The sequence below is a fragment of the Miniopterus schreibersii genome (assembly GCF_964146895.1).
Source record: "Miniopterus schreibersii genome assembly, chromosome: 2".
NCBI classification, from domain to species: Eukaryota; Metazoa; Chordata; class Mammalia; order Chiroptera; family Miniopteridae; genus Miniopterus; species Miniopterus schreibersii.
In genome coordinates this window covers 22,083,591-22,096,420 of record NC_138102.1, presented here as the reverse complement: position 1 = coordinate 22,096,420, position 12,830 = coordinate 22,083,591, and positions in this window count along the sequence as shown.

Below are 12,830 nucleotides of genomic sequence, written 5' to 3'. Positions count from 1 at the left end.
AACAAGAGGAACCCAAAGAGGCCCACAGCAAGACACATCATAATTAAAGTGCCAAAGGTTAAAGACAAAGAGAGAATCTTAAAAGCAGCAAGAGAAAAGCTGTTAATTACCTACAAGGGGACACCCATATGACTGTCAGCTGATTTCTCAACAGAAACTTTGTAGGCCAGAAGGGAGTGGCAAGAAATATTCAAAGTGATGAAAAACATGGAACTACAACCAAGATTGCTCTACCCAGCAAAGCTATCATTTAGAATTGAAGGTCAGATAAAGAGCTTCACAGATAAAAAAGCTAAAGGAGTTCATCACCACCAGACCAGCACTATAGGAAATGTTGAAGGGTCTTCTTTAAGAAGAAGTGAATGAACAAAAGAATCTGACAAACTAAATAGATCCAGAGACATTGATGCATGCAACAGACGATCATATTTCAGAGGAAAGAGGGAAGGGGGGTGGAAGGTGGGAAGAGATTAACCAAAGAAGTTATATGCATATATGCATAACCCATGGACACAGTCAATAATGGGGTGAAGGCTTGGGGGGGGGAGCAAGGTGGAGGGGTTCAATTGGGGGGGAAAATGGGACACCTTTAACACTTTCAACAATAAAGATAAATTAAATAAACAAATAAATAAATAAAATGTTCAGAACAGTGAGTAGAGTGTCCATAATAATAAAAGTGGTAGTAGAAGGAGCCTTCATGTTTAATGTCTGACTTAGCACCAATGCCATTAGCATTCTTACTATGAGGTGAGATACTTGTTATTGTTGTTGGTTTTTGAAATCATATTAAAAATATATTTCTTTACTCCTATTTTACTCATTTTTTAAAAAATTTGGAATAAAATTTGAACTCTATCAAATGCATACTTTTTCCTTTGATCTACTAATGTTATAAATTATGTTTATAGGTATTCTAGTGATTAACCATATGTTTTTAGATTAAACCTATTGAACAAAGTATATTCTTCTTCTAATATACTAATATACCTGAATATGCTAATGAAATTGATTGGCTGTTAATTTTTAGTATAGTTGACATCTGCATTCATGAGTGATGCTAATCTGTTTTATTAAAACAATTTAATCAGATTTTAATGCCAGAGTCATACTAACTTATGAAAATATAATTTAAAAGTTTTTGCTTCTTTTGAACCCTTAGGAAATGTTTAAATGGTAACAGATAATGGTAGGGGTTATCTATTTTTTGAACATTTGAAGGAACTCTCCTGTAAAACCCACTGACATCTTTCCTAGAGGTTATTCTTTCATAAATTCTAAAATTTCTTTCACATTTTTGGTCTACTCCAATTTTCTTCTTGTATCTAGGTCATTTAAAAAGCCTTAAATATAGTTAGATTTTATTAAGATTTCTAATTTGAGTATGAGATTATACATATATAAATATGTGTATATATAATTATATATATCTATTTCTGTATATGAAAGCATTATTTCCATAAATACATTTTATAATAATTCTAGATTTGTATCTTCTTTCTTGTTTTTCTTAATTAAATTAACCAAAGATATTTCATTTTTATTTGTGAGAATATCTACTTTTATTTGGAATTGATCAATTTTTTTATTTTGATTAACTGAAATCAATCTTTTTGATTTTTTTTCCTTCTGGGGTTAATAAGCAGCCACAGAAGAGGTTTAAGCAGGAGTGTGGCCTGAGCAAGTTTGTTCTTTGAAAGATCATTCTGAAATCTCTGGGACCATGGGGTGGGGAGAAAGGCAAAGGCAGGCGGGGCTCTCAGTCCCACTGCAAACTCCAGGGCCCAAGCTGTTGGACAACAGAGACTCAGGCTGGATGAGGGCAAGGGCAGGGCTAGAACTGCCTCAGCTATCATATCCTGCTGTTGCCTGATGGGGCATTGAGGTGTGAAGAGCAGCAATATTAGACGATTTTGCCTGATTCAGGCCAAGCTTAATATCCTAGAAATGTACCACTAACTGTCACCTTTCTGAATAAGATGAGGCAGACATAATGATTTGCTGAAATAGGAGTTTAGCCAAGATGTGGGATTAAGATACATAGCCCCCTGCACCCCCCATCAGTTTGGCAACAGGACTGTCACCAAAGGTCATACAGTCTGTGCATCACAACTCCAAGAAGCCTGATTCACACAAAGGTCAGTCCTTGGAAGTGTGCCGTGCTATGGGCACACCACTGGTCTGGGAATGTGAATAGGACCCTGTGACATTAGAGCAGCTAAAGACAGAGGGGGACCTAAGGCAGAAACTGGTACATATTTACAGGGACAACTTGATGAGGGTATGGGGAAATTGCAGATCAAATGGTGCTAGGGAGCACTGGTTCAGCCCAGGGACATGATCCTACAAAATTGACTCTAATTCCAGACTTTAGCTGCAATGAAAATGAAATTTCTATTGTACTCTAAGCCCTAGAACAGACCAGGAAATAAATGGGTTCGCCCATAAACCTGGTTGAAAAGGCCCTGAGTGATCACAATTGAGACGCAGGATAGGAGACCTTCCCTTGCCAGGGTTCACCCTCCCACACCTCTGCAGGCCACATGCCTTCTCTCTTCCTCTCTTTCCCAGTTCCCTCCTTTTTTTCACATCTCCTTTCCCATTCATTCTTCTCCTTTGACCATGTCTTCGTCTGATGCCCCAAGCTCTGTGGTTGTCTCTTAGTGCTGATGAGGTCCTTCAGCCCTGGTTACCGCCCTCTGAGAAGGAACACCAAGCCAGTGTGCCTCCTCCCTCATGAGCAGGGCTGCCCAGACACTCCTTTCAAGACATTTATCTGCCACGGAACAATGGCATCTGCTGCTGAGAAGAAATTAAAGCTACTGCTAAGTAGAGCGGCACAGCACATCATGATCTTGTTGAACAGGGTGGGTGTTAGATGGTGAGGGCTGGGAAGCTAGAACTGACAAGGTCTTCGCCCACATTGCCTGCCACCCCAAAGCAGCTGGCTGTGCAGCTGCTGTGGAGTCTGGCACCCTCCACACTGCTGGACATCGCCAAAGAGCAGATTCAGGTGTTGGAGGAAATCCAGTGAGGCAGGAAACAGCTCCACCAGGGAGAGCTCTCCCCACATATCAAAGTGGGACTGCTAAAAGAGAAATCTGGAAAGAGACAGTATTGAGGGCAAATTTAACCAAATTTGCTGCAGTGAGATCAAAAACAGGATATGAACAGGATGTGACAACCCTTCCCATTAAAACAGGACCCTTGTCAAGTAAAATAACCCTCATGAATTGGCTGAAAACCCCACAGCAGGGCAACTGACCTCTTGGTCATTTGGCAGTCACAGAAGCTAAAAACTAGCTTCAATTAGATTTTTTTAGAAAAGACAAAAAGCATTGTGAGTAACAAACATTATTATTTCTCTGAGGCAAAGGCTTATGTTTTCCGTTCAGTGACCTTGGAACAATGAATTGCTGAGTTCCCTCTGCAGAGGATAAGCTGTGAAACTTCAAACTCCTCTGACATTGCTCTCTTCTCTGCAGGCCTCCAGCAGGGGTCGAAGAGTCTGTGAGGTTCTTTGGCACAGGCACCAAACTGTGGTGTGGGAGGAAGGACACCAACCTGAGTTTGAATATTAATTTCCCCACATATTAGCTACATGACCGGTCTAATCACTTAATCACCTTGAGATAGTTTTATTTGTTTAAAAATAATAAAAATGATATATTTCTCAAAAGGCTTATGTAAAGGTTAATTGAAAAAAATTGTGTGACTACGCTAAGCACGGTCCCTGGACTACTTCAGCCAACATTTCATTTTCCTTATTAAAAATCTCCATATTCCCAGAAACTAACACAGTGCTTGGAATACATACAGTATGGATTAAATACATAAATGTGTAACTTGGCATACTGGATGCTATGAGCAGTACTCTGACAAACCGTGACAGCTTCCGAATGTATTGTGATTATTAGTCCACTAGGAAAATAAGAGTGCATAACTGAGGTTCATTTATTCATGCAAACAAATCTTAAGTTGTCTACTTCACATTATATACTGTTCTGGGCCTTGAGGATACAGCAGTTGAAAAGATAAAAATGGTCCTCACCTGTGTCACTCAAGATGCTCTGGTTCCATGGAGCAAAACACTCAGCTAAAAGTGACTTGAAAAATAAAAAGGGATTATTCCCTTACATTATTAGGAAAGCCAAAGGCAAAATCAGTTTTAAGGATGGTTTATTCATCAACTGATTGAGGCCACCAAAACTCTGTTTTTTCCCATTTCTGCTGTGCCTTCCACAGCACCTGCCACATGATAAGGTTGGTTGTTGTCAAGGTCGTAAGATGGTCACCAAGGTTACATGCTTCCTCTTCCATATGTGGAAGTTTCCATGTTCCAGGAGCTCCCAGCAAATCCCTCTTTGTGTCTCTTTGGCCTTAATGGAGTTAGATCCACCCTGAATATACAATAGATGGGAATGTGGTGATTAGTTGAGGCCTGAGCCATATACCCTATTCTACAGCTCAGTGTAGTCACGTAAAGGTAATACCTTTGAGCTGAGGGCAAGGACCAGAGGCATACAATAAGCCTAGGGTAGACAGAAAGAGGAGAGGACTGGCACTGGGAAGTAAGGACCACAAGAGCCACACTGGTGTCCTGAGAAAGTTCCCAGTCAGGTTTGGCGATGTTACAAAGTAAATATTTTACGAATAAAAAGTAAAATTCTGTGTTGCTGTCTTGGGAAGAAATATGTACCAAGAATAAGCAATGTGACTTCACATTTAATTATGGAATCATTTAATACTTTGAATAGCAGATGTATTTAATGAATGGTGTTAAGCACAGTGAGATCTACAGAAAAAGTGCATTAGTTCATTAGATTCCGCATATTAGTGAGATCATGTGATACTTGTCTTTCTCTATCTGGCTTATTTCACCTAGCATAATGGTCTCCAGGTCCATTTCTGCTGCTGCAAAAGGTAAGAGATCCTTCTTCTTTACAGCTGCATAGTATTCCATGGTATAAATGTTCCACAGCTTTTTTACCCACTCATCTACTGATGGGCATTTGGGCTGTTTCCAGATCTTGGCTATTGTAAATAATGCTGCTATGAACATAAGGATGCATATAGTCTTTCTGATTGGGGTGGGGGTGGGGGCTGGGTTAAAAGGGGTAGTGGGGGGGAAATAGGAGACATCTGTAATAATGTCAACAATGAAAAATAAACTTAAATAAATAAGAAATAAATAAGAAAAACTGCATCACAGCCACTATCATCAAGAAGCCAATAGTTTAATAGACAAAATATTTTATTCACTTATGAAATGACAGTAACAGGAGGCCATGTAGTAAGTGTCTAGTGAGTGGAACATTCATTTTTGTAGGCATGTGGGCTGCAAACTTGGATGTGCCTAAGAATAACCTGGAGTGCTTGTTTAAAATGCAGATTTTTAACCCAGCAATTCTGATTTAGTGGTTTCAGATAGAGGCCAGGAACTGATTTTGTTTTTAACCATACTTTAATGATTGCAGTGCAAAACAGGGAGAGACTACTGTGGTCACACAGAGCTCCATGAAAGAAGCAACAGAAGTCATGGAATACTTTTGTGCATGGGAATGTCAAAAGCTTTCAGGATTCAGTGAGGAGAACATTAGGTCTTGGTTTCTTTATTTTTCATGGCAGTCCATCACTTAGAACAGTGCCTCCTCCAGGGTAGGTGGAATGGAATTAGTTTACTGAGGGTATTTTTCTGGTTGGGATAAAGTGGAGAGATAGCAGAAGTAGGGGGATTGGTTCATTGTGATATTGAATGAAATGATATGAAATTGCTCTAGAGTGCATACAAAGAAAGGAAGAGATTGCTATTTAAAAACACTTCAACAAATGCTATGGTTACTCAGCAAGTAATTTACACTGCATAGAAAACTTGGCAGAATGTTTTAATTATTTAAATAGAGTGTGAGCGTATGAGAGAGAGAAAAAAACACTCAAGCTCTTCTATTAGAATGATACCATATTTCACTCTGTGTTGGTTTAAATTAGAGAAAAGAGAATTAGACTGAGAGACAGAAGACATGAGTCCCAGCACAAGCTCTGATTCTCAGTAGCTGTGTGATGTCTGGGAAATCCCTCTCCTTCTCTGGAGCAATTTCCTCATTGGTAAAAAGAAGGGGTTTGAACCAGACAATCTCTGGTGTTCTTTGTTTCTATGATGGAATATTACTGCATGCACCTTGATGAGAACTGTATTGTAAATGTAACTTACTCTTTAAACTGTTAAAATAAGTATGGCTATAAAGAAAGTGTATATTATATTCAATGTAGGAGTACTGGTGTGCTAATTATCTGCCCACGCAACGTAACCATGGTTAAATTTATGATGAGAATAGCATACTCATGGGCTGATCGGGTTTTGGTAAATTGAAATTTATAGCTTCCCTTTATATTAATTTAAAGGCAGCCCTCTGCTACCAGCAACGCAAGTCTTATCAGCATATAAATAAGGTGCATTAACACAATGAAAGTTGTACCACATAATGTCGAAGTCCTGTGCTAGACATCTAGTCTTGTAAACACTGCACTTATATCTAAGGAGAAACTTACGTTTATTGTCTCCGTCACCAGCCCAGCATCTCCTTTATCTGTAAGGAACAGAGCAAAAGGGCAGGAAAATGTTTCTTCTCTTTTATGAGGGCTGTAGGTAACCACTGTTGGCATGAATGTCTTATACCCCAGTCAAGGCCAACCTAATATTTAAATATCTATACCAACCTATTGGTCATTTGAAGATCATAATTTCCTTACAGAAAGATTTTCTTAAAAAAAAGTTAATAAAGGATTTTATTACAAGCAAATTCCTGAGCGTACTTTTGTGCACTTTAACTATGATTCAACAGCTAAAAACTTCATACCCCAAATTTCAAATGCTATTATTTAAATAACATTAAAAGCTAACTTTTGGAGCCCCTGCAAGTTGAGAGGACATGTGTTAATAACATTACACTTTCTAATTCTTCTAATTAACTTGAAAGATAAGCATCATCTCTTATCTATAGCTGAAGTTCAAGAAGTCACTTGCCCAAGGTAAAACACAAGTGAGGATTCAAATCTGCATCTATTTGACTCCAAGGCACATAATCATTCCTCAAAAAACTGGTGCTTCAAAAAAAGAAAAAAAGGAAGAAGAAAGAAAGAAGTTCACAGTGTTACTGTTGTAATTAGCTAGTTGTTAATAATAGGAAACGGCCAAAGGGAAGGCCAGACACTATCAGCAGGGCTATTTGGGCAGCTTCGCCAGGAAGCTGCAACTTTGCACTCCCCAGGGAACCGCCAGGCCACTCCCTGCAGACCACTGGGGGAAGGGAATGATGGATGCTTACACAGTAAAGTCAGGACTTAGGGAAAATACTTGCCTGTCAGTCTAGCCTGGAACAAAAATCACTGGCTGGAAGGGTGGAGCTAATTCAAGCCTGAGAATATCTAGGAATATATAATCCCCAGAAAAACGGATTCTCTTGTTCCTCTCTCTAGTTCCCCTGGTTTTGCTCTTGATTCCTAGTACTAGCCCATGTTCCCTCCATAGCCATGTGGTCCGCGAAGACCAATGGCCCATGGCCATGAGGACCCCACATGCAATGGACTGCAGCTGGGAACACAAGCTAAGCTAGCTTGATGTTAGCCTGTGCAAATATGAAATGAAAACTACATCAGTTTGTTGTTTCACTTATTTATGTCTTCACGGGTTGGTTCTTGTATGTGACCTGACTGGGAATCCAACCCCCAACCTTGGTGTATTGGGAGGACACTCAAACCAAATGATCTACCCAGCCAGGGCAAATATTTTTGTATCTTGAATTTTTTTATAATGCTAAAAAAACATTTAAGATTTATTAATTCAGTGCAATGCCTTTAAGTGATTCCTAATATCTATGCATAAAACAGTTCTATATAAAACTCTTTATAGCAGATTCTGCATTGGAACTAGACTGTACTTTTCTTAAGTGATTTCGATTAAAATAGGTGGTGTGGGAACCCAACCGTGAACATACATACAAGTAAAAGAAAGGTAAATATGAATTGTACTGACCTATAATAACTTTTTCAAAATTGCCAAATCCAAAGAGTCCTTAAAAATAATTTAAAAAAAATAAATTTGTGGTAAATTCCTTAGGTTAGAAAAAAAACTAATGAGAATATTCATATGTTTTGCAGAAGAAATTTTATGGATTTGATAGTGAGTGCTTCCCTCAGATCCTTTTGGAGTTACTAAGAGATATAGTACATATACAAGGTGCCCTTCTAAAGCTACATTCAATAAGGATGACCTATGTAATCATTAGGATATTACAGAAATGATGGATTATGACTTCTAAGACTAGGTAGTAAGAAACATTGCTGTTCTGCATTTATTTTTCTTGGATTCTGCAAATGAGGGATAAAATTAGGGATAATTAGATTATATGGTCCAAATCAGGAAACACACCATAATTGAAAGGTAGATAGTGGTTTGTTTGTTTTTAATTTAAGCAAATCTTCACTGTTCAGATGAAGCTAGAAGTGCCTTCCATTGTTCCGAGCAACTACAGAAAACACTCATTTTCAGAAAAGAAACCAAAAAAGTAAAAGGAAATAGCTTTCTTGAATTAAACTTTAGTCAGCAATTTCCTATTATGAGTCTAATTTTCCATGCTATTATTGAGTCCTGTTTAAATATAATATTGACAGCTTTTTCTAGTTTACAACAAGCAAGCAAAACATATGAAGGTAAAAATATATGTGACATTTTTTAAACTAAGGAAATAAAACTTCCTTGCAGTAGAATGTGACATAAAAGTGACATCTAAAAATCTTGTTTAAAAATACCATACCAAATTTGGTCATTCCTTGAGCAGATCAAACAAATCATAATGATACCCATATATATATATATTTTTGGAACAAGAATATATGCATTCATATAATGGTACATAATTCTATAATTTTAATACAAAGTATGTTTTTAAAAATTTCCTGAAAACTTAGCAACTTAAAACAACATCTAGCCCAGCCGGTGTGGCTCAGTGGTTGAGCGCCAATCTATGAACCCGGAGATCACAGTTCAGTTCCCAGTCAGGGCACATGCCCGGGTTTTGGCTTGATCTCCAGTAGGGGGCGTGAAGGAGGCAGCTGATCAATAACTGTCATCATTGATGTTTCTATCTCTCTCTCCCTCTCCCTTCCTCTCTCTGAAATCAATTTAAATATATGTGTGTGTGTGTGTGTGTGTGTGTATATATACATATATATATTTAAAAAACAACAACATCTGTACTCTCACCTGTTTTGTGGTTCAGAAATTTAGAAGCCATTTAACTGGGTGGCTCTGGCTCAGCTTCTCTCATGAAGTTGTTGCCAAGATCTCAGCTTGGGCTACAATCATCTGCAGACTATACTGGAGCTTGAGGAATGCTTTCAAGATGGTTCACTCACATGGCCATTGGCAGGAGCCTCTGCCCTTTGATCATAGATGTCTCCATAAGACTGCTTGAGTGCCCTCACAACATGGTAGCTGGCTTTCTTAGAGCAAGTGACCCAAGAGTGACAGCAAGCAGGGGGCTGCAATGTCTTTTATGAACTCTTCTCAGAAGCCACACATTTGATGATGAACAAGGTAGAGCTAAGTGTGTGCAACAGATCAGAGGCTTCTCTCAACAGGTCATTTTCTGATGAAGATGGTAAGCCCAGGGCTGGGGGATACTTGGCTAAGTATCTATCTGAGCATGAGATAGAATACAAAGCTATTCCCAGTTTTTTGTCTCAAAAAAGTTTCTCCCTTATTAACCAATTTTAATGCTTAATATGCCACATTTAGAAACTCATTCTTTTGACTAAGGAAGATTATCTTTAAAGTGGATTAACACCTTAGTGTGGATACATTTATGGTCTTACTCTGCATAGCAGCTAGTTGAAAGGAAAGGCACAGAGCAAACATATTTGATGAGAAAGTGGACTCAGTTAAGGAGACAATGTGGGTCTCTGGGGCAGTTTAGGAAGAGCATTAAAATATTTTGGCCTCCTAGGATGGAAGGGTATAAAAAGGAAAGTGGAACAGAGAGTGCTACAGTGATTTCCCACCATTGAAGCTGCTTTAATGGTGAATAAGGGGTGCCAGGGAATTCTGGGCACTATTGAAACACTAGACCACCATTCTGGTCCAAAGAGTCAGCTGGGTCATCCCCTTGCCCCCCCCCCCCTTTTTTTTATATCCAACAAGCTGAAAGAGGTGGCAAGGCTGCAATGTAGATTCGTAACTCTAACACTGACAGACTATACCTTCAAAAGCTGCCTTTTCTATTTAGCTAAAACCACTCAGTAACTTGTACGATTGAACTATAATTGACAGCCTTTCCACCATCTCTCCCCCTTTCTCTGTTTTCCTTGCCTCTGGCCCCTGTTATTTCCATCTTAAGATTATATTTTTTTCTAGACTGTGACTGTCAGAGCCCTTCCCTGTTCACTGACTCAGCAGTGTTTAAGCATGTCTGTTCCAGTGGTGATGGGAGAAAAAAGATGGGGAAAGAGATGGATGGCAGAGACAAACAAGTTATCATAAGAACATTTCTGTATAAGTTACATACATTACCCCAAATCAGTGCTGTTTCAAATAACCTTTAAATTGGACTATCCCCCAAAATTCCTATTTGTTTTTGAGAAACTGTATTCAACCCCTCACCCTCCCACCTCTGTCTGAATGTTTGGACACAGGATCTGAGAGACCAGTGCCTGCAATTTGGTGGCAGGCTCAGGAGAGGACAAGCCAGCAGAGATGCTGGTGGAGGGGCACAGAAACCAGAAGCCAGGGTGCTTAGCATTAAGCTTGTTTTTTATCAATAACTATCATGTGCAATTACTAAGTCTTTAGTAAAACTATATTCAATGATAAAGAAACTTAAAGGAGGGGGCTCATTCCCATCCTTAGAATGAGCAACAAAGGGGTTGAGGCCATCCTGGCACCGTCTTCTTCTGAGGTCAGTGTAGCCATGGCAGTGTTTTCACAGGAGCATGGTGGTCTCAGAGGCACAAACCAACATGACAATAGCTATGGGTAACTCTCCTACTTGATCTCTTCCAATATTAAGAGGAAGGAAATCTTGAAAGGAGAAAGCTAAATACGTTGCTGGGAAAAGCTATGCAAGTAGCATCTATATAGGCTATGTACACACCCGTGGGTCACTGTGCAAAAATGACCCTGTGATGTAAATTTCCAAAGAGTCTGGATGGCCTAGGAACAGCAAAAAAACAAGACCAACCCATGGCCAACCAATGGGAAAAAGGGATTGTGGCTGACACACATAAATCTAATGAGTTGTCAGGAAAATCCCAATCAATATTTAAGCCTGGAGGTTGCATCTTCTCTGCTGGTTAAAAAGTTAATTCATACGTGCCCCTTTCATTTCATTATTCATGCAACACAAATTAAATGGCTTAGCTGTTTCAATAGAGATTAATTACATTAGGCACGGAGCACATTTCCAGTTCAGGCCATGGTTTCTACTTCATTTAATTCATTATCCCATGTGCAATCCAGTGGCATCCTGAAGATAACAGCTAATTTCCATCACATATGCCTCTTCCAGCGCTCTCTTCTCTTGCTTTCAGGTATCTCTAAGAAAATTGCTAGCTTGAATAAAAGGAAAAAAATATGTACTTGGACCAAAGAAATTTTATTCTAAAGGGCTTTTTCTACTCTTCTCTTTTTGTTTGCGTTTCCTTTTTGTTTTGCTATCCTCTGACTGAGGCATCACCTGGCCTCCTGGAGAAAGATGCTACTTCTGCTCCTGTGCTGAGGGAGAAACTGGGGGCCTGCTTAGGGCTGCCAAGGGTGTGGACAGAGGCCACTGCCTGTGTCTCTGGATGAGAGGAGGAGTTTAGGCCCTATGTAGGTCTGTTTATTTTGGCCTACTTCTTGCCAGGTATTTTTTTTTTATCTTATTGATTTTTTAGAGAGAGAGGAAGGGAGAGGGGGAGAGACAGAGAGAGAGAGAAACATTGGCTGCCTCCTGTACGTCCTCTACTGGGGAGCCAGCCTGCAACCAGAGCATGTGCCTTGGCCAGTAATCAAATGGGTTTGGGTGCACGGGGCCACACCCAGCCGAGCCACACTGGGCAGGGCTTTGCTGGGTCATTTTTACCCAACAAAAATAGTCAGGTGCATGATTCTGTGTGCTTGTTTTCCACCGAGTTCTTTCAAACAATAACTCTTTGAAAATTAACTACCAAAAATACTGAAATTTCTTTCTCGGCAGCTGTGAGCACAGGTTCATAGCACAAAGAATAGCTTGAATCTAGATTTGGAATGTTTACCTATACCCAGATTTCTTATGGAAATGGAATTAAGATGCTAGACTCGTGGAATGTTCTTACCAAAAGCAACTTGGAAATTAGTACCTAGATTTAAGTCACACTGAAAAAAATAAATTAAAAAAAGCCTCATCTGTTACTTAAGCCTTGAGAGATTTGCCAAGGACAGAGGAATACATCATTCTGTAACCCCCAAAGGTGGCCTGTATAGGGAAGCCAAGATAATGGGAGCTTTATTTGTACTCAGCTTTGTTAAGGAAAATAAAATTAAGGATTATTTATCTCTGAGCCTTGTATTTTAATCTAAAAAATCCTTTACGAACTTTTGTTTCTTTGGTTGAATTCCAGTTTAAGGTATTTGTACACGAGAGTGCAAAGTTGATACTGCTCCGGAAATTATAATGAATTTTCTGGAAAACCTTTTTTGCTATATGGGTGGCAGCTAACTTTTCCTCACTGATTCACTGCTATACCACCTGCCCCTACATTTAAACTATATATTCCTAAGGAAGGCTGTGAGAACAACCCCCAGGCTGCTTGATTTA